This window comes from Balaenoptera ricei, chromosome 12, assembly GCF_028023285.1.
Source record: "Balaenoptera ricei isolate mBalRic1 chromosome 12, mBalRic1.hap2, whole genome shotgun sequence".
Classification (NCBI taxonomy): Eukaryota; Metazoa; Chordata; class Mammalia; order Artiodactyla; family Balaenopteridae; genus Balaenoptera; species Balaenoptera ricei.
The window spans coordinates 61669849-61692140 of NC_082650.1; the positions used below are offsets into that span (position 1 = coordinate 61669849).

A 22292-nucleotide genomic window follows, 5' to 3' on the forward strand; every position below is an offset into this window, starting at 1 on the left:
CCTGCACGCCGCAACAAAGAGTAGCTCCCACTCGCCACAACTAGAGAAAGCCCGCACGCAGCAATGAAGACCCAACACAGCCAAAAATAAATAAATAAATTTATTTTTTAAAAAAAGATAGGATTGTTCTATTTATAACACCAGTCATCTATACAAAACTTACTGTTCTCAGATCCACTTAAATTATGCAAATGTGCAGATACGCTCCGACCCAAACAATAATGGCTAAGAACAGTGATTATGACATTTATTGCCTATAAGGCCCTTTTTACATAACAGTTTCACCTTTAAAGTACATGTTCTTGAGAAGTTAGATACTACCACTCAGTGCAGTTAGTCAGTGTCACTAAAAAGTTGTGTAAAAGTTAAGTATAAAAATATGATTTTATTTAAAATCATGTCTGAAGTTAATGAAGAGACTGCTTCCCTCTTCTTAGCTGCACATTACAAAAGTAGCATCTGTTTTTCAAAGATAGTAAACTTGATGAAATTTCCGAATTTTGGACATTTATTCATTACGAGTTTCATTTATTACTAATTTTCTTAATTTGCTTTATGTTGGGCTGTGTGTTCATACAGATTAATCCACGGGTTTTCACTCTTTAGATTTTGTGTAGTTTTTATATTTATGTACTCTAGTTCTTGATCAGATAATCATCCCCTTATCCCCCAATGTAAGCTGTATCAAATTTTTAGGTGGATGGATAGATAAATGGATAAGTAAATGAATAGCCAACTTCATTAGAAGAAGCTTTTACTGATTCTGGATCTTCTCCACGAAGTACATTTGTTCTTTCTTAGTCTAGTAGAGTTTATTAGCAGATATTATACTTTTCCAAGTGCCAAATTTATTCTGTTTGTTTAATTTTTAAATAAGTGGTAAGTAGTACTTTCCTGTGCTTCTTGGGCAGAATTAGGAATTTCCATATTTCTGGTACCATTTTTGGTTTGTTTGTTTATATTTGTCTGAATATACAAAACAAGAAGGAAGAGGAGGGAGCTGGTCTAAACCATCCTGGTGATAGTGCTGCAGTCTGGGCAAAGGAGTAGAAAATGACGTGAGAGTTTGGGCATCTTGGGAAGATGCAGTCATGGAACCAAGTGGCAGAATCCATATATCTTTCTACCTTTTCCATTAAAGAGAGACAAGTCTTTTTTATTTGTCTTAACAATTGTATTGTTTCTTATATATGTTTTTTTTTAAAACAAAGATTCATATCTTACAAATACTATTTAACTTTTTAGTTAGAAATTTGAAGGAAGCTTTTTTTTTCAGGTTCTTCAAAGTATTGGGTTGACCAAAAAGTTTGTTCGGAAAACCTGAACGAACTTTTTGGCCAATCCAGTAGCTCGGAGAGCAGTGAGGCAGTGTGGAGGAATCTTCTTTTGTTGTGAAATTTTTCTTTTTTTTTTTTTTAAGGAACATTTATTTATTTATTTATTTATTTATTTATTTATTTATTTATGGCTTGTTGGGTCTTCGTTGCTGCACATGGACTTTCTCTAGTGGCGGAGATCGGGGGCTACTCTTCATTGCAGTCAGCAGGCTTCTCATTGCAGTGGCTTCTCTTGTTGCACAGCATGGGCTCTAGGCATGCGGGCTTCCGTAGTTGTGGCATGCGGGCTCAGTAGTTGTGGCTCATGGGCTCTAGAGCGCAGGCTCAGTAGTTGTGGCACACGGGCTAAGTTGCTCCACAGCATGTGGGATCTTCCCAGACCAAGGCTGGAACCCGTGTCCCCTGCATTGGCAGGCGGATTCTTAACCACTGCGCTACCAGGGAAGTCCCTGGAATTTTTCTTTAAATTGCAAATGTAGTATGTTGTCATGGTAAAAATGGTAAAAGAAAAAAAAAATGAGGTATAAGGTGACAAGTAAAAGTTCCTCTCCCCAACTTCACTCCTTTATTCTCTAGTTCAATGGTTCTCACCTAGGGGTGAGTTTGTCCCCCAGGGGACATTGGGCAGTGTCTGGAGAAGTTTTTGATTGTCACATGTATGAGGGGTGCTACCCAGCATCTAGTGGGTGGAGGTCAGGGATACTGCTACATAAATAGCCTACAATGTACAGGACAGCCCACGCAACAAAGAATTATCTGGTCCAACCTCAGTGATGCTCTATTTCTACTCCATAGATTAAAATGGTTTATTATAGAACCTTCCAGACTTCTTCCCATTCATAGGCTTAAAACACAAAAGAGATGATCTTTGTTCTGCAACTTCATTTTTTCACTTAATATTTCCTAGACAGCTTTTCATGTTAGTATACGGAGACCTATCTAGTTCTTTTTAATGGCTACTTAGTGTTTCATTATATGGATGTACCAAACTTTATTTAGCCAATCCCCAAATAATGGAAATTTATATTATTTACCATTTTGTTATTATAAACACAGTTTTAACATCTTTATATATGCATTCTCTGTGTACTTGTGAAGGTATATCTGTAGATTAATTCCTAAGAGTGAATTAGTGTATGTGCATTTTAAATGTGGGTGGATATTCCAGTCCCGTTTAATCATCCCATTTAATTTAAAAAATTTTGCACCAATTTCAGTCTCCCTGATGGTGTATGAGAAAGCCTCCTTTCTCATTTTTAGATTAGTGTATGGAGTATATTTAGAAAATATGCATTCCAAGATAAACACAGAAGTTTGTTAAAAATGTTAATGGAAACTTGGTAATGGAAGAAGGAGATTTATTTTGAAGGTTGGAGAGGCTTTAAAAATGGAAATACAACGAAAGTAATAAATAGGAAATTATTTTTTCTTTATTTACTGACTTTTTGTCTTCAAGCTCTTAACTGGAACTTTTTTGGTCATTCTTCAAAAGTAGTAACTAGAAACACAAGAATAATTCTTGTATTCTTAAAAGATGTACAGTTTATAAATACTATCTCATTTATTTCTTTACCAATCCTGTCATCCCTGTTTATAGATGAAGAAATGGAAACATGGAGACTTTTTACTTTTTGTAATTTACCTAAAATAACACAGTTGTTTCAGAATCACCCCTCAGACTCTAACCCCTGTACCATAGCTGCCTTCTTACACTGTCTTTATAATAGTTTACAAATAACTAAACAGACACTAACCATACCACTACAGTTTTTATAAATTAGGAAGTAATTAGATGAATGAAATCTGTTGGCAAACCTGAAAGTATTACCACTACTCATGTATACTTCTGAGTGCTTTTACCTTTTATTTTTGCTGTGGAAAAAAAAAAGGGTAATTTCTTATTGGGGCTTTTGATTACTTTGTTTTTATAATTTTGCAAGTTACATATATTTTTAATGAGTCATTAGTTGGAATAATAAATCACAAAGAGGTGTGGAGACAAGTAAATCACGTTTTGCTTATGATAATAATTTATCTTTGATTTATTATTAGCACCACTTCAACCATATAAATTTCACTTGTGGTAAAAAAAAAATTGTTGCCATTTAAATTCAATTTAGTAGAAGTTTTTAGCATTAGAGCCAAGGCAATCTCAGGAATGTTGCGAAAATATTGCTTGCCAAGTACCTTGTAAACTATAATGCATCTCTGTTAATCCATGTATTCAGAAGTACAGAGGTCAGAATCAAGAGGCATAGTGACAACTCTCAATTATATAAAGTGAGAGTAACTTTACATTTGTATTAATAATTTCTTTTAAATGAGATCTGGTTTGAGATTGTAATTTGCTGTTATCTTGACCAGGGGGCAAGCAGTATGTTGTTGTTCTTCAGGACTAACCAATGAAAAAAAGGACACAACTATTTATGTTGGTAACATTTAATTCCTTGTACAAATGTTTATTTTTGGTTTTGTTTTATACTGGTCAACTATGATCAAAAACAATTGCTGTAAGAGAATGTGAAATCATGTAGAACTTCTGTTGCCAAAGTTATCGAGCAGTATGAGATCAATGTGTGAATAAGAATGTTGTAGTAATGTGCAGGTCATTATTAATGCTGTCATGGTTTAGGCACTGCCATCTTTTAAATTTCTGAAGCTTGCATAGTAATTTGCACACAGTCCTTCAATGAGGCTGACTGCAGTGTATGGTAAGAGGGACTGTGACCTGCATAGTTTTATTTCATTACATCAATCTTCAGTACTTCCTTCCAAGGCAGGTATTGTCAAGACAGACTTGCTTTTAGTTTGGGATCTTTGGGGGAAAAGGGGCCCTAGAGATCATTCAGAATTGTTTACCCTAAAAGGAAAGAAAGAAGGACGGGGGGAGGCAGGGAGGGGAGACACAAGAAAAATCCTCTAGGTATTTGATCATAGAGATGTGTTCCCAATTTCTTAACCCAAAATCTGAAACTTCACTGAAGATCTTTTCTTAGGCATCTTTTTAGGTATCCTATAATATTTTTCCTACTAATACTATTAGAAAGTTTAAAAATAATTTGAATAGTTGTTAAAAATTAAAGCATAGGCTTTTTTTTTCCTTTTAAGTTAAGAACAGAGCTAAATTCTTTGAATTTTGGTTTAGATAGGGAAGATGGCTTACATAGATTGATGATATTTATTCCTGGCTGCATCCCTGACAAGGGAAAGAATGAAATACTTTACCTTAGCAATCTCTTCTGTTTTGTAATTCAGGTGGGAATAAGGTACCGGTCCCTGCATAAATGTGTGTGCAGGATGTGTGCCTGTGTGTGTTGAACTGGGTAATAGTTTTATAACTGTATGACAGAGAAATTATAAGTAGGAAGGAACTAAGATCACTGATTAAAGGGAGAAGCGGCTCCCTCTAGGCTGTTAAGAAATAATAACTTCATATGCCACTTTCTGCTAACTGGAGCTGCTGGCTCACCAGAGCGTTCTTTATCGCTGATTAAGTAGCATTATGAAAATACTGACTTGGTTATGTTAACTAAATGCCTCTGTGTTTAAAACTCCGAAAGTCAAATAGTTTGAGCAGTCATCTTTAACATTTCACATTACCTTTCTGAAATCACATTTCTAGTTCTCACTTGACTGTTATTTGAGGTTAATATAAAAATGGCAGTCTTTAATTTGTGGAGTTAGGTGTAGCCAAAAGCTTTTCTTTAATTATATCCATTCATGCTGCTATAGTTAAGGGTCTGTCAGCATTTCCATTACAAACCTCCATTTTCAGGGTTTTATAACACAGCTATGAAAATTAGCTCTGGGCAAAAACTTGACATACAAGGCCTCATGAGATTTCTCTCTCCTCCCCATCCCCCTTTTTCATTTTTACTGAAGTAGGGGTGGAGTGATTTCAAAATGCCTTTTGGCATCTGCAAATATCATTCGGAGTTTAAAAAGAAACAATAAATTTTCAGGCCTTGTACCTGTTTGTTCTACCACTTAAGGGGGGTTGTGGACTTAAGAATTTAAGCCAAATGGATATTGATCAACTGACATCCTATTTTATATTAAACAAGAGCCTAGTTTCAAAGAAGTCTAAAGGCAGCTGAAAACTTGTCTAAGATGTTAAATGTGGAGACTAAGAAATAATTCAGAAGGGATGATTACCTGTTTTTGATACTGTACGTGCTCAAGTGCAACTCCTTAAAAGGTTTAAGATTCTTTTTCCTGGCTTCAAAATACATTTTGAAAATACATATATTTTTAAATCCTTTTCTTCTTTTTCCACGAACTTGCAGGTTCATCTGTTTGTTATACATCTTTTTTGACATTTGGGATGGGTGTGTGTGTGTTTGTGTGTGCGCACATGTGCACAGAAAAACTGTGTATATCATTCCCCTCAAATATTTTCCACGCTCAATAGTTCTAGTTATTTTAACCTTTATCGGTATGGTATCATTTATTCTAAACAAAAAAAAATTTTTTTTTAATCTTTCCTTTGGAGAGATAACTGGGAATTTTCTGGGTAGGGAAGGAGGTGGTACAAGCGGAAATATTCTTGTGAGGCTCTGCTGATTACCAAATAATTTACATGATTTTTCAGGAAAAATAGAAAGGGGACTCTTGACAGCATGCAAGGCTTTTCCTCCTTTTGTTGTTGGGTGTTCTGTTAGTATAATGGGTTACAGCTTCTAATTATTGAAGAATGGCTTACTACAAAACAACTTTGAAATTAATGTGATTTTTTAAGTAATCAAATTATTATGAGTTATTTATTTGCAAAGTTTGATTGGTATATCCTGATTGCCCAAAATATCTGCTGATCTGCTGTTTCATCATGTATATATATGAACATATATCTATGTATATGTACATATGTGTGTATGTGTGTCATGTATATACATATATACATCATTTATACTATATGAAATATATATTTGATGCAGATTTTGATTTGATTTTATGCCAATTTTTAGGGCAGTGTTCTCATAATTTGAGAGGGAACACATGAATATGCTCCATGGAAAAATATATTTACAGTTTTTATTTGAAAAATCAGATAGTTGTGTTGCCCACTAAGAGTGATCAATCTACCAGTTTTGGTTGCTTCAGAGAAAGCATCTCTAAGGGGATGTACTAGTATTAGTATTTTGGAAATATATAAAATGTAAATATTTCTCTTCATCATTAAATATTTCATGTATCTTTCAACTGAGATTTTTACATATGTACTGTGAATTAGCTTTTTTGTTTGTTTGCTTATTTACTCTTTACCAGGCTTGAATTTTGCAACATGTGTTTACTATGGCCCTTTTATGTTAACATATTTTATAAATTCATGCAGTAATATCAACTCACCCTAATAACTTGGAAATGTTTGTGTACCTTTTTTGTGTTTTGCTGAAACATAAGTTATCTACTTAATTTTTCATGTATAGGAGTTAATATTTTGGGTCATTTATTTAGTCTCCAACTAGATCTGTTACATAAGTATGAATTCTCCTTGCCTAAGTACAAAGTGATTCTTTTAAAGTATTATAAGGGAAAAGTTATGTGTCCAAATCTCAACCTTATTGGTAAAATGAGGATAATAGCACAAACCTTTAAGGATTAAATGTAATCAGGAATGTAAAGTGTCTAACACAGTCCCTGGCATATTAGTAAGTGTTCAGTAAATGTTAGATGTTGCTATTATTATCATTATTATTATTTTCAAAAGAACCCATAATATAATTGTTTCTTTGTACTACACTTTATGCTGGGGAACCTCAGTGGACGTGTGGGTGTGTGTGTGTGTGTGTGGACTTACCTTGGATGGTTTTTAACCCATTCCTAATATAGTACCTTTTACATAGTGGCCGTTTAGGAAATGGCTTTTTGATGGGTAAATGAATCAGGTTCTTTGTTGTAAAAATAAAGTCAGGATTGTAGAGAACATGAACATTGCCTCACAATTATAGAACTATTGGAAATTGTGATTCTGTGTTATTAAGACGGTAATGAGCTGCTGTAGAAAAAGAAAAGTAATTTTTTAAAGGTAGAAATGTGACATGTATGTATGTCCTTCCTTTCTCTCTATATCTAGTTGAGTGAGAGAGTTTTTTTTAATGTCTTTGGAGGCTCTCTTTTATCATCCCTTCTTTATTCTCACTACCATTTCCTCCATTTTTAGACTATTATTAATGCTTGCCTAATCTCCCCGCCTCCAGTGCCTTCCCTTCTCAAACCACCTTTTTTTTTTTATTCGGCTTTTTTGAAGTATATCACTTATACAATTCACTTTCTGACCAGCTTTATTAAGATAAAGTTCACATACCATATAATTAATGGTTTTAGTACATTCACAGAGTTGTGCAACCTTCGCCACAATTTTAGAACAGTTTGTCACTTCCAAAAGAAATCCTGTACCTATTAGCAGTCACTCCCAATTTCCCCAACCCCTCTTCCCTAGCAATCACTAATCTACTTTCTGTCTCTATAGATTTGCCTATTCTGCACCTTTCATATAAATGGAATCATACAACACATCATTTTTTGTGACTAGTTTCTTTCATTTAGAATAATAATTTCAAGGTTTATTCATATTAAAGCATGTATCAGTACTTTATTTCTTTTTATTACAAAATAATCCATTGTATGACTATACCACATTTTATTTATCCATTCATCAGTTGATGAACATTGGGTTGTTTGCACTTTTTGGCTATTATGAATAATGTTGCTGTGAACATTTGTGTGGACATGTTTTTATTTCTCTTGGGTATATACTTAGGAGTAGAATTGCTGGGTCATGTGATAACTCTGTTTAACCGTTTAAGGAAATGCCAAACTGTTTCCGTTGCACCATTTTACATTCCCACTTATAGTATATAAGAATTGCAGTTTCTCCACATCCTCACCAACACTGGTTGCTAAGTGTCTTTCTGATTGAGTGATCTTAGTGGACGTGAGGTAGTAGGTATCTCATTATGGTTTTGATTTGCATTTCCTTGGTGGCTAGTGATGCTGATCACATGCTTTTCATGTGCTTATTGATCATTATGTCTTCTGTGGAGAAATACCTATTCGGACCCTTTGCCCATTTTTAAATTGGGTTATTTGTCTTTTTGTTACTGAATTATAAGAATTCTTAATATATTTAAATACAAGTCCCTCATCAGATATATGATTCACAAATATTTTCTCCCATTCTGTGGATTATCTTTTCACTTTCTTAACGTCCTTTGCACCATAAATTTTTAAAATTTTAATGAAGTCCTATTTATTTTTTCATTTGTGCTTTTGCTCATCTCGTATTCTCTTGCCACATTTATCTTCTTGGAGAGCAATTCTGCTTATGTCATTCTGTATTTTAACACCTTTAATAACATCCTAATAGACCCAGAGAAAATTTCTAATTCCTTTTCATGGTTTTCGAAGTTATCCACAGTCTGGCTTTACCTATTTCTGCAGCTTTTTCTTGTGGTTCTCCTTTACTTTAGTCAAATGGAACTACTAATTACCAAGAAATCTCCAAGTCTTTTTTACCATTTTTTTAAATTTTCCTGTCAAAACCAGTTGAAGGTTCAGACCAGAGCATGGCCAGGACAGTAGAGCCAGATCTGAGGACTGAATAAGCTGCAGTTATGTGATAACCAATGATTAGAAAAGGATTAAATTCAAGGAGTGAAAGCAATTGTTAAGATCAGAAGTCAGAAATGGTCAGTGCTGGTTACAGTAGGCAAAGAGGTGGAGTAGCAGAGTACAGGAAAAGAAAAAAACAAACCAAAAAAACCCTTATTTAGAGGGATTTGGGGGAAGGAAAAGGTGGTTTCAGAAGTTAGAAGTAAATAGATCACAGCTAGAGATGGAGTCAGAGAGCTTCATGTAGGAGCATCATACATGGGAGCATTCAGGATTTCAGGCAGTAGTAGACAAATCCCCAATCGCAAGTTGTGCTTTTTTCCTCTGCTTCTTAAGGAAGTGTTTGAGAGCTCTTCCTGTTGCAGCATAGTATAAAAAACAGGGGCTTTAGGGTCAATAAACCTGAGATAAAATCATCCCACCTCTACTTGCCAACAGTGCAGTCTTGGGAAGTTACTTAACCTTTTTTAAGCTTCAGTTGCACGTTTGTAAAACAGCCCCTACCTTATAGGATTTCTGTGAAAGTCTGCTTAGGTCTCTGCTGTCCATATACACTAGCTGTGTGTGACAATTTAAGTTAATGAATATAGAATAACAAATTCAACTTCTCTGTCACACTAGTTACGTATCAAGTGCTCACTGACTACAGGTAGTTAGTGGCTGCTGCAGTGGACAGCAGCAGAGCTCTCAGTCAGCACTGACTTAGATGCTGCACCTACCCAGACCATGGACCATAATAACCTCTCAATACATGTTTGTTGTCTTCATTTACGTTTTCTTTATTTTTATGTGAACAGTGTTATCCTTCATTCCAAGCTACGTATTCTTATCCATGTGTCCCCAATCTTGAATAATCTCACTTTCCTTTGAATTTCTGTAACACTTTCTCTCTAATGCCCTTTATTGCTTTCTACTTTGTATTGTAATTGTTTTTTTACAGAGGATACATATTCATTAAACAAATTATTCAGCAAATCCAACTAATATTTATGAGTGCCTACCACGATAACAGACGTTATAGGCACTTGGCATACATCCGTAAACAAGTTAAGTGCACGTATATGGTATACACTCATGTATTTATTACATGAAAGACAGAAAATAGAGAGAAAGGTACTTATGTAAGTGTTTATTGAAACCATCACTTTTTCACCATTTCATATTTTATTATTTCAACGATTCAGTATTATTTGATAATGATTTATACTTGTCCCCAGTTCTTGCCAATATCCACACGAAAGTAGAGAACAGTATCTGTGCAACCAGGCTATGGATTTAATGGATTTAACGCATAATCTGAATTTCAACTCTGTGCTTATTGTCTTCTAAGCACCAGTGGGCGGAAGGGACTTCTGGAGGATGACAGGAAGACTCCTGTCATCTTCTCATCATTCTTCTCAATTAATTGAAAGGTTTATTTGATTTTGACAATTCAATATTTATAACCAAACTATTCTCCTACTAAAATATGGAAACAGGTGGAGTAAGTGGGCCTTTGAGCTTTTACCTTGTTTTTGAGAGGTTCCAGAACCTCTCCATCGAGGCTGGATCCACAGGAACACTTTGAATCTAAAAGTAGAGATCTTCTGTATCTGGATTGGGTTGGAAGCAAGATATTTGGAAGAGGGAACTGAAATAATGGAATGGAGGAAATAATTGATAAAATAATTTAAAGTAGTTCCCTGGAGTGGAAGATTCCTTATTGAAAGGGCCTTTTGAATGACTGTAGCACAATGGAAGAAATTAGACTCACAGCAAAGCACATCTGTGTGAATTTCAGAAGGCTGGGTACAAAGAAAAGGTACCAAAGTGTCCATGGACTTCTTAGTCCTACCCACTTTTTTTTTTTTATGAATTTATTTATTTATTTTATTTTTGGCTGCATTGGGTCTTCGTTGCTGCACGCGGGCTTTCTCTAGTTGCCGTGAGCGGGGGCTACTCTTTGTTGCAGTGCGTGGGCTTCTCATCACAGTGGCTTCTCTTGTTGCAGAGCACAGGCTCTAGGTGCACAGGCTTCAGTAGTTGTGGTGCGTGGGCTTCAGTAGTTGTGGCTTGCGAGCTCTAGAGCACAGGCTCAGTAGTTGTGGCTCACAGGCCTTGTTGCTCTGCGGCATGTGGGATCTTCCCAGACCAGGGCTTTAACCTGTGTCCCCTGCATTGGCGGGTGGATTCTTAACCACTGCACCACCAGGGAAGCCCTTACCCACTTTTCTTAATCTTCTATTTTTTCTATCTGCTGTGCTCCTAGTTTTGTAATCTCCAGTTATAATCTAGGTCAGATCTAATATTTAACCCCATCTCCAAAATTACAAAAGTAAATTAAGAGGTGAGTAGAGCTTTATATTATAGATTTTTTTTCAAGATTACTTTCAAGAAGTAGATGAATGGAGCTTTATGACTTCTGATTCACAGTTGTTCTCAAAGTTTGAATGAAAACAGTAAATTCCACCTCTCATAATTAGGAAAAGGAAGGTAAGGGTGGTGAAAGAACACTGAAAAAAATTGGGATGAACATTGGGATAAAATGACAAGGACAAAAGAAATATATCCATTCATTCTTTTGCAAGTGGATGAGCTAGAAAGGAAACATTTCATTCTTTTGCAAGTGGATGAGCTTGGGGAATAGAAATGCCACGATTATTTTCTGTACCAAGCACTGGAATATTTCTTTTTAGCAAAATGGTAACAAATCAAAAGACGTTGGGATGTGGCAAAAGCTACTTTCCTCAATCTAACTTATGTCACTGTGGTTCCTTGTCTGAACCCCATGGTTCACTATAAGTATTTAGACCACCCAGATCTTTGAAGCTTTGGATGAAATTCAGCAGTAAGTTTATAGGAAGGCATTGCCACTGTCCTCTTTCATGGTACCACACAGGGCTGTGTTTCTTAAACCAAAGACCAATTGTTATAATAAATATATTGAAGACTGGCAAATCCCATTTGTGATGGGTTTGTTAAAGATAACTCTTTTCCAACTGTGGAATGGATAAAAAGACCTGAAATTGCGATTTCAGTAGGTGGACCCAGTCTTAAGAAACTTGGTAGATAGACTACCGTTGTGGCATTTGGTTATAAAAGGGAAGTACTCAGAGGAAACAAGTGAGGAGGCAAGTAATTTAAGTATTTATGTTTAATATAGTACAATAAGCCACTAAACGTGTTTTTTAATGAAGTGATGTATCAGTGAGAAGGAAACGGATCTCTTAATTATCCCATTATTTTTAGATTAATAAGACCTCAGAAGGCACTATAAATTGTGGAAAAGTAGATTTATTGTAGTTTAAAAATGTTCCTAACTATCCTCACCATCTTCTGGTAATTACCCTAAAGTTGTTTTCTTTTAGATGTGTTTCTTAGAAAACATCAGAGTACATTTTTGTTTTATGATATGAATTTACTTTTGCCATGATATGGCCTGTAAGGAACAATTCCTTACCTTTCTCCATCTACCTTGTGGAGAAGGGTGAGCGATTGCTCTGGTTCAAATTTTATTTATATTTTAACAAAATTGAGAACAAATATAAGGAGTGAAACTAGCCTTTGGAACTCTTAATTTCAATTGTTTCTTCTTTACCTTACACGATGTATATTTTTCTCTCTTTAGTATATCTCTTGTCAGATTTAAGGCTTATTTAAAATGAAAAGAAAGCTAGAGCAATTTTCTTTATTCCATTTCAGTCTCCTAAGGCCTATTTCCCCCTGGTGAGCTCATAGCAACAGGGGGGTTTAAGGGAATTCAGCTTTCTGCAAATTAATGTCTCACATCATGAAAATTCAGGACTTTTTTTTTTTTATCTTGAAAAGTAATACAGTGAGTGTGAGTATTATTTCTTGCCAGCGGGTGGAAGATGAATGATTTTGTCACAGTTTTACTGCTTGATGAGCAGTATCCTGAGGGTCAGGCTTAAGTCTGTGTCACTATGCTGCTCATTACTCTTGAGCTAAATAAGGGCTGATTGGATCTAAATTGCCTAGCACATGGGCCACAGATGAGCTCAGTGAGCAGGAGATGACCTGCTATTCAGTCTGGGAGTAACCCCGGTGTGCAAATGCAGCATTAGAATACCGTGGGAGAATGAGAGGCTACCGGCTGCTGCCAGCAAAAGAAATCGAAATGTAAAAACTCTTTGATGCTGTGATGTTAGAATTTGAAATGTAGGAAGTGACAGGTTGATGGTACTTATCAGGTTTGGCTGGATTAGAGAACAGTGTCATCTTGCTTCTGTAATGACAGAGGAATGAAGCCAGTAGCTAACTACTGTGCAGAGTGGAGCCGCTGCTGTTGCCACCAGTCGTTGCTGCCTCCTACCGGCATTTTCCTGGAAACCAGTAAAAGATACCAAAGAAAAGAGCATCCTCTGTAGACTTCCAGGAATTTGGAACTCTTTGGCGATGAAAAGCTGCCAGTGGTAGGATGCAAAGGAAAGGGTATTTTAGAGCATACTTCATAGTGAATTGCTTTTAAAAAAAAATCGTTATTGGGAAATTCGTTGTTCCAGAATTTTCTAGTTAACCAAGAGTTAATCCATTTATGAAGTGAAACTACTCAGAGCAAGAAAGCCCAGTATACTCTTCCTGGAATAGTGTTTGTTCAGGGGGCCTTAGTTGGGTTGGTTGATCTCTCAATTATGTATTTTTATAAATAACAGCACTTTACTAACAACTTATCTTCAAAATCTAATTCAGACTACCAACCACAGTGTTAGCACAGTTTCAAAGATACTTGATAAAAATACAAAGTGAAATACACTCCTGCTTATGTAGCTTATGCTGCATAAATCTCCCTCTTAGGGAGGGGGTGGGATGGAAGGAAAAGGTTTTTCCTATAAGTCAAATGATTTAAAACAAAACAAAACCCAGCAAAACCCTATGGTGAAGAACACTTTTGTTTCATTTTACTCCTGCAGTTGTGATATTTTTTTAAAAAAAAAATCAATATTAGGCTTTTATATGTTTGTGATATAAAACTTAGAAAATATAGGCAAGTTTTTTTTAAAAAGTCACTTATCATGGGGAAGAACTGCTATTGATATTTTGTTACATCCTTCTAGACTTTTCCTATTCATATGCACTTTTAGAACAAAAAATGGGGTTAAACACTGTGTAATGGCCTGCTTTTTTCACTTAATCTATCATCAGTTGCTTTCCATATCAGTGACATTTGCAACGTTATTTTTGGTGGCTTCATAATATTCCACTGTGTGGATATACCATAGTTTACTTGACCATTTCTTGGTGAAAACGTATACTGTGTTGAAAGTTTCACCATTAGATACAAAGCTGTGATGAATGTCTTTATGTGTTTCTTGGTAGGGTTCTTGGGAACTGTTGTATTACAAATTGTGTACCACACAACTCTAAAGGTGCCACTTACAACATTGTAAATGAGACTTTGATCTTTATGGACATGTTTGATTATATGTGGAAGATACTTTATATTTTAAACCAAATCATTTAAAGAGTCTTAGACATAGTTCTTTTTAAAAAAAAAGTTGGGAGCCATGATTTAATTACATTCAAGGTTTATGTATACATAATTACATACATCCTAAAGAAGCAAATTTTTAACTAGTAGGAGAAAACCTTAGACTATAAACATAAAAATTTTGTCCACTTTGGAACAAAACTGTAGCTCTATAGAAAACTAGAGATAGAAAACTTCTAGAGTTTGGGGTGAAGTGACAGGTAAAAGGGTTAATTAGCTTTTGTCTCCCAGAATTTAAAAAAAGAATTTTCCTGCATTTGTCAGCATATGTTCCCTACTATTTTCTTTAAACCCTGTTTTTCTTACTATTAATGCAGAATATAAAATAAAGTTTTCAGTGTAACTTCTAAAGCACTGGAAGGCTCTAGAGAGAGAGTTTTTAATGCCTCTCTTTTTAAGTTTTATTTTATCAAAATTCATGTATCCTGTAAAGAATATAAATAATACATAATTGTATGCTGCAGAAAATAAGTCATTCCTCTCCTCAACCTCCCTCCCATAAAGGGAACTACTATTAACCCTTTGTAGACTGTTCTTCTAAACTGCTGTTGCTTCTCCTTTTATCCACACTGCCTCTTTTACGACCTCTTATTTTAAGTGGGAAACGTGGGATTATACCTTGGAGATTTCTACAACTTTAGTTTTTTAATGAAAGAGATATCAAAGACATCTCTCTACATATACACATTGTATAAGGCTATGTAGTATCTTGTTGTATAATAAACCTTAATTTATTTAGCCCCAGTAAACATTTAGGAGCTATACATGATTTTAACTTGGCTTGGCTCTTGTAACTATCTGATTTTCCAAGATCCTTGTTGAAAATTTGGGTTACTCAGTTTATTTAATCAGAATATTAGTTGTAGTTCAATTTTGTGAGTTATTAATATATCCAGCATCAAAACCAGCAGAGCACATTTTCACTTCACGCATTTAGTATGTACAGATCATACTTGGAATAATTAATGTCTTTTGCTTATAGTAAAAAATTACTGTATTTTTCAAAAGGTTGCCAATGTGAATTTTAATTCTGACTCTGCCACTGTTCTTTCACTTTAATCTTCAGTAAGTCATGTATTCTCTTTGAACCTCAATTTTTCTAATCTGTAAAATGTGTGTAATAATACACATTAAAGAACTGGTTTGAAGACCAAAAGAGATAATATATGTCAAGTGTCTAGCAGAGTACCCAAGTGATGATTGCTTTTATTATCATTACTGCTTATCCATTGGTTTCAGAGAAGTGAAGTGAAAGAATGTATATTACAAGTAAATTTTAAGATACAGAGTTTTCCACTCTAAGATTTTTAGAGCTCCATTCTGAATGTTCGGTTCAATGGTATTCCCTGAAAAGGATACCAGTTATGTTTGAAGTGAAAGCATAAATTAACTCTAGTTTCTTAGTAGTGTCTCCCCTCCCCTTTTTTTTTTCTTACGGCTTAGAGAATTCTGGCTGTATTAATTTTGTGCCTTTGCATGAAACAGAAATAAGTATACTTTTCAGTCAGTCCACCTTTATTGAGTGCCCAGCAGGTACCTGCTGTGGCAGACTTTGTGCTGGTATTGGAGAAAACGGAGATGCTGAAAATAGAGATCGCTGCTCTCAAGTGCCCCAGTATAGTGAGGCCGACATACAAGCAAAGAAATACACTGTGATCAATAACCAAGTGTTGAAGAGGCTCTCCTTAAAACTCTTCTACATCACTTACAGAATTTTCTCTGAGATTGCCCTATAGGAAATAAAGTATGTGATTATATGGCAATAAGTCAGTCACACTATGTTGCAGAGATGATTGGTGGCAGAAAAATTAGAAAGGAGACATTATAAGTCTTCAGCAGCTTGTGCTTAGGTGGATAGATATTCATTCAAAAGTTTTTAATGTTGTTTCTGATACCTTTAACATATTCCTTTTACTAATAAAAAATAAAAACTTAGCCACTTATAAGCATATGTAAGGGTCTTTAGTGAATTGTTAATTACAGCACTATGTCATTGGTATATTTTTCTACATTTCTTTCTTCCTACATCTGTTGTTTTTGGTTTTTTTTTTTCCTGTTCCTGTTCTCTGAAACTTTAATGTATCTTTTCCCCCCACTTTTTAAATGTTCTATAAACATTTGATCTTTTCAGGACAACAAACTTTGATCATTTAACATGACAAAATAGAATCCAAAACCAATATGTAGTATTGCATTGTGCATTTTCAAAAGTTTACATAAATGCTGTCATACCAGAGATACTGCATACAGCTGTGCCACTTGCCTTTTTTCTTCTAGTTTTATACTTTTGAGATATACTGCCAGACAGTGTGTCCTTCAGGGAAATGAAGGACTTAGCCAAGAACAAGAAATATCTTGGGTTCAAGAAATGGAGAATCCAGCATAAAATAGTGAAGGGTTGGAAAACAGTTGTACATCTAGTCCAGGCAGCCACCATTCCAGATTTAAATATTTAGAATGATGATGAGCTTTGAGAGGAATGCCCCCAGGAAAAAGTAGGGAAAGAAAAATTATTTTTCTTGTTAGAGTAAAGCAATTTCATTATAAAATGAACTTTTCTTTGAAAAGCTTATAACCCTGAATGAGAATTGTTCTAATGACCTCTCACTAAGTAACCTTGTTTGATTATTAATATTAATTTGCCGTAGCAAATTATAGATTGAATACATCAACTTAGGAACATCGTGTATGTTTCAAATATACTGAAGTTTGCATTTTACATTTCCTTTTGGATATATAGAAGTTTTAAGGATTTTACGTATATAAATGTCATAATCTTTAAAAAATAAATATATATGTATTTATGTGTATATGCATACACATATTTAACAGTTGACAGTTTTTTTTCTTTTGGTTTCCTGGGAGGAATTCCAGTGTAATTCAGCATACATTTCTTGAATACTTTCTGTGTCTCAGTACTGAACCAACAAGTGTTCTGTGTACACCAAGCTGTATCCTACATTCATAGAACTACAGTGTAGTGAAAAACAGCTATTTAATGGCTCCAAGTTTTATATCTCCACAGTTGCTCTTTTCCGAATTCTGAAATGCCTGGATCATTAGTTTGAGCCAATATATGTGTGGAGTTTCTTATATTCTGAAGACCACACATGTAAAATGGTAGGTGGTCTCCAGAATATAAGAAGTTCCATGTTTTGGGTCAGACTAATGGTCCAGGCTTTTCACAATTATATTACAGTGGAAGTTTTGTGACAAGATGTAATTATAAATCCCAGTTTCCCAGAAGACAAGTTCATTTTGCCTACTTTAGAGATAGTAAACATGGTTCAGTTTTCCCATTATTTTCATATGGACCGATATAATCATGTCTTATCTTTTCGGATGCTATTCTACATTTTTCATTTAGATTAGGACTAGTAGGCACTAGGTGCTTATATCATTTAAATATATAAACTGTTTAAAACGCTGGGCAGATGGTGTCTTAGTGTGTTCAGGCTGCCATAACAAAATGACTACAGACTGACTAGGTCACTTGAACAACAGAAATTTATTTTCTTTCAGTTATGAGGGTTGAAAGTCTGAGAAGGTGCCAGCCTGGTCCATTTCTAGTGAGAGTTCTTTTCCTAGTGAGAAGACCTTCTCACTGTGTGCTCACATGAGCTTTCCTTGCGGGGGCATTGTTGAGGGAGGAGGGAGACTCTGGTGTCTTTTCCTATAAGGACCCTAATCCTATCGGATCAGGGCCCCAACGTTATGACCACATGTACCCTTAATTACTTCCTTAGGGTCCTCATACAGCTATACTGGTGGGTTAGGGCTTCAATAGGAATCTGGGAAGATGCAGTTTAGTCCATAGCAGGTGGATATATTTAATCTCATTGGAATAATGACGCTGGGGTGGGGGAGGGGGGAGAGCAAAAAAGATTAAATTTTCATATACATTAATTCTCTTTTTGTCTTTTATACCTTTTATTTTGGAATCACTGAAGTTAGAGAATCCTTTATTCATTCTCATTTCAGTTCTTTTATTTATGTTTAATACAAAGTTTCAAAGTTAATGAAATAGGTTGAAATCGCTACCTGTTCATGTTCACCTGTGGTCTTGCATATTAAATACATTCTATAGAATGCCCTCAAGTATTCATTAATACAGTATTTACATTTATTTTATGAGAGAGACCACTGGTTTAAGAATAAATTAAATTTCTGTAGAGAAGCAAATTGAGATGGGATGTGAAGTGATAGAAAGATCTTTTTGTACCCTAACTTCAGTGGGACCTCAGGCTGGCCCCATATTTCAGCTCTTTCATCTGAAGGGTAAAGAGTTGGATTAGATTACTTCAGCGTTTCTAATTCTATCAATTATATTTTTAAGTAAATTTGCTTTTCTTTTTAAAGTTGATAAATGGAAATATGATTTACACTGCCAGCAAAATTAAACTAAAATTTACTTAATTGGCTTTAATTTTTTCTTTTATTTATGTAGAGCTGTTTTTATCCCCCTGTTTTATGTAGCATGCACAAAATAAAAACACAAAAAAGAATGACAAAAGGAAACACTTTTTTAAGCACCAACTCACAGTGCTACAAATATTATTGAATATTTTGACTTCGGCCAGTAATTGGTGATTTTTAGTTATACATTAGAAAAAATAAGTTAGTCAATAAATACTGAGGTGGCTACTTTTTGCATGTTATTTTTTTAGATAGAGGCATAATAACCAAGTCATAATTCGTTACTAAACAGCGTATTTAATGAGAGTTTCTTGTATGTCAGGGACTTCAGTCAGTTTGAGTTCTCATTTTCCTATGCCTTAGCAGGGAAGAAAAATTTGAAGAATTAACAAATAAATTGTAACTAAGTGGGTTGAGTGGGTGGAGGGTAGATGAAAATCTAGGCAAATATTTTTTGGATGCTTTATATGGACTTGTCCTAACCTGGTCCTGGGTAGGACATGAGAGAGGCACCAGATGTTCTCTAGTTGGAGATACAGGATACCGCACACAATATTAAAAAAACATTAGTGAGATGTTGTAGTAATTCAGTAAATAGGATCATACAGTAACATTTATTGAGCTCTACTAGTGCAGAATACTTCTTTATGTGCAAAAAATACAGACGTTGTTCTTAGGGAGATTATTTTTTAGTAAATAATATGTATATAACTGTGATGTAGCTCAAAAAGTGAAAATTAATAAATAATGAATATCATAAGATATTACTGTAATTAATCAGTAGTAGAAAGAAGAAAGAAGAGAGATAGAATGAGAGTATTAGGAAATTATTTCGAAACAGGTGGCATTTGAACTGAGTATTAAAGGAGAAGAAGAATTTACACTTGTAATGAAGGAAACTGCCAGGAGGAAGGATGGGAAAGGCCTCTTGAAAGTGGTGGGATATAAGAATAGCAATTATATAACTTGTTGGAAGGAAGGAAGGAAAAATGCTAGAATTGGAGCGTGATACAAGAACTGGAAGTTGTAATGGGTTAAATGTTTTGGCCGGGGTCAGGGGGTGGTGCTGGTAAAGAATCTAGTCTGATGAAAGAAGAGGATACGTGCTTTGGTAGGAAGATGAAACCAGATTATGAAGGGCTTCGAAACTGGTGCAAGAGTATAGATGTGGGTGAGGAGGAAATCAACGACTATAGGTTTTAAGTAGAGGGACAGTATGAGAGCAGTTCTTTAAACACATGTGCTCTTCTCCCCCAGACTGAATCATAAATTCCCTGACAAAAAAAATCTGACCTGGTCCTTTCCTCTTCATCCCCCTGCCTGAAACGTTCCTGGATTCTTTCTCTGCCTGGAAAGCTTATTTCCTTTCAGGTGTAAGTGGAATATGCAGTTTCCCCTGTGAAGAGTTTCCAGGCTCCCCAGGCAGAGCGAGTGGCTTCCAGAGCAGTTATCACTTGAAATGCCATATCTGTCTTTGTCCATCTTCTTCACTAGAATGATACTTTTTGAGGGCAGGGAATTTGTCTTATTCTTATTTTTATTTCAGCACTAGGTATCCAGCTAAAGTGCCTAACATACAGTGCTTAATAAGTCTTTGGTGGTTTTGGCATGATTGAGTAAAAGGTAAGGAAACTAAGTAGGAAGCTATTGTGGTTAAAAATAAAAGACTAGTGATACAAAAATATATTTTAAAAATTAAAAGTAATTAAAAAAAAATTAAAAGTAATTTTAAAAAATACACTGTGGTAGGAAGGAGCATTAGTTTTGAAGTCAGGAGTAAGTGATAGAGGGAATAATGGAAAGAGATGATCTGATGACCCAGGGTGGTGCTGTATAATCAGGCAATAATATTCAAGCAATGTCTTGAGCAATTATGGAAATTTTAGGTTTGGCGGCTTCTTCCAGAGTGATAAAAGTTTTCATTTACTCTGTGGTCTATGATTTCCCTCAGTGGTGGTGTTGATCTCATTACCCTAAGGATGTCAGAAAACTTTAATATTCTGTCATTTTGTCTGCTATTTCAGCCATGTAAATGCAGATATTGGTAACTTTCAATGACTTTTATATACCTGCACAGTCTTCTTCCTTGTGTGATGCTGTTACGCAGTTTTGAAGGGGATAGTCTAAATATGAGACTTACCTCTTAATTTTGGTACTCCTTCAGCAAGCCGGCTAGGTATCTGTTGTCTCTGCAATAAGAGAAGGTCCTGTTTATCTCTGGGCAGGGTTACTTAAGCCTTAGGGCAGTGCTTGGTACATAGAGATCTGACAGAAAATCTGCCCGTGACTAGAAGACTCTGGCATGAACACTGACTGTATTGTCCCTAACCAAAAAGGGTAGGGGTAGTGGGGGGGGGGGGAATGGAGAGCCAAGTGAGCCCTTACTTTATAGCTTCTGAGAGTTCCCTTTTGAAGTAGGGTGGTGACCTTTAACAGATGGTTACATTTGTGTGAGAATTTATCTTTTGTAGTTAATATTTTTCTTCCTAAAAGCAGTTGTAATGAAATTATGTTTTCAGGCTATAAATGCATCTTAATTTCTATGACATATATATTATGCATTTGAGTATAACACATGGCATTAGGCTGGAGATTTCTGTTCCTTATTTCATATGCAAACATAATTGTCCAGTGGAGCACTTGATACCTTTGATGATCGCTCTCTGAATCCAGAAGTGATATGTTTCCAAAGCATACTAATCAGAAGCAAACTTGATATAATCATCTGCTCTGCCATAATTTACTTACAACTCTGGAAAATTCAATTATGGAAAGATGAGTAGAACGTTTTTTCTTATCTTTTTGAAGGAGTTTACCAGAAACTTTTATTAGTTGTATGTTTAAAATAGAGAGTTCCCACAAGTATTACATTTTTTTTGACTCTAGCTTAAAGTGCTGAGGTTTTACCTGTGCTATAAAATACTGTAATTTTAAAGATATTGTGTCTTATCTTGGTTTCTACATGTCTTTTACTTAGCATTCGATTATATTTTTTCAGTTAATAATGGGAGAGAAAGAAAGGGAATGGTAGCACAAGTTGAAACTTTTAAATTGCCACTCTATTAATAAAGGGTTGATTTAGATAACTGTTATTTCACCCAAAATCTAGAAGTTAGAAAGTATCTAACTTTATGCTACCTCTGTGCTTGAGTAAGTTTGGCATGATCCTGATAACAGATGTTCAGTGGTTTCTTTTAACCGTATTTATGTCACAATGAAAAATTTTATTCTGGCTTTCCCATACCCAAATGCTTCACTGTATTTTGAGGCAAGTTAGAAATTAAGCACTAAGGGTTTTCTTTTATTTTGTTTTGTTTAAAGAAAGAGAAAAAGCTTATTTCCCACTTCTTAGAGTATACTTTGATAGGTATGTAGTTTGATGTTGTGACAAAAATGATGCAAACTGCACTGAATTTCTTCGTCCTCTGTAAGATAAAAAT

General features: G+C 35.1%; 1 protein-coding gene across 1 annotated transcript in view; it reads left to right on the plus strand.

Annotated features, from left to right (window-relative positions):
- Positions 1-22292, plus strand: part of MMS22L (MMS22 like, DNA repair protein) — a 133269-nt gene that overhangs the window by 56488 nt on the left and 54489 nt on the right. The window lies entirely within an intron of this gene.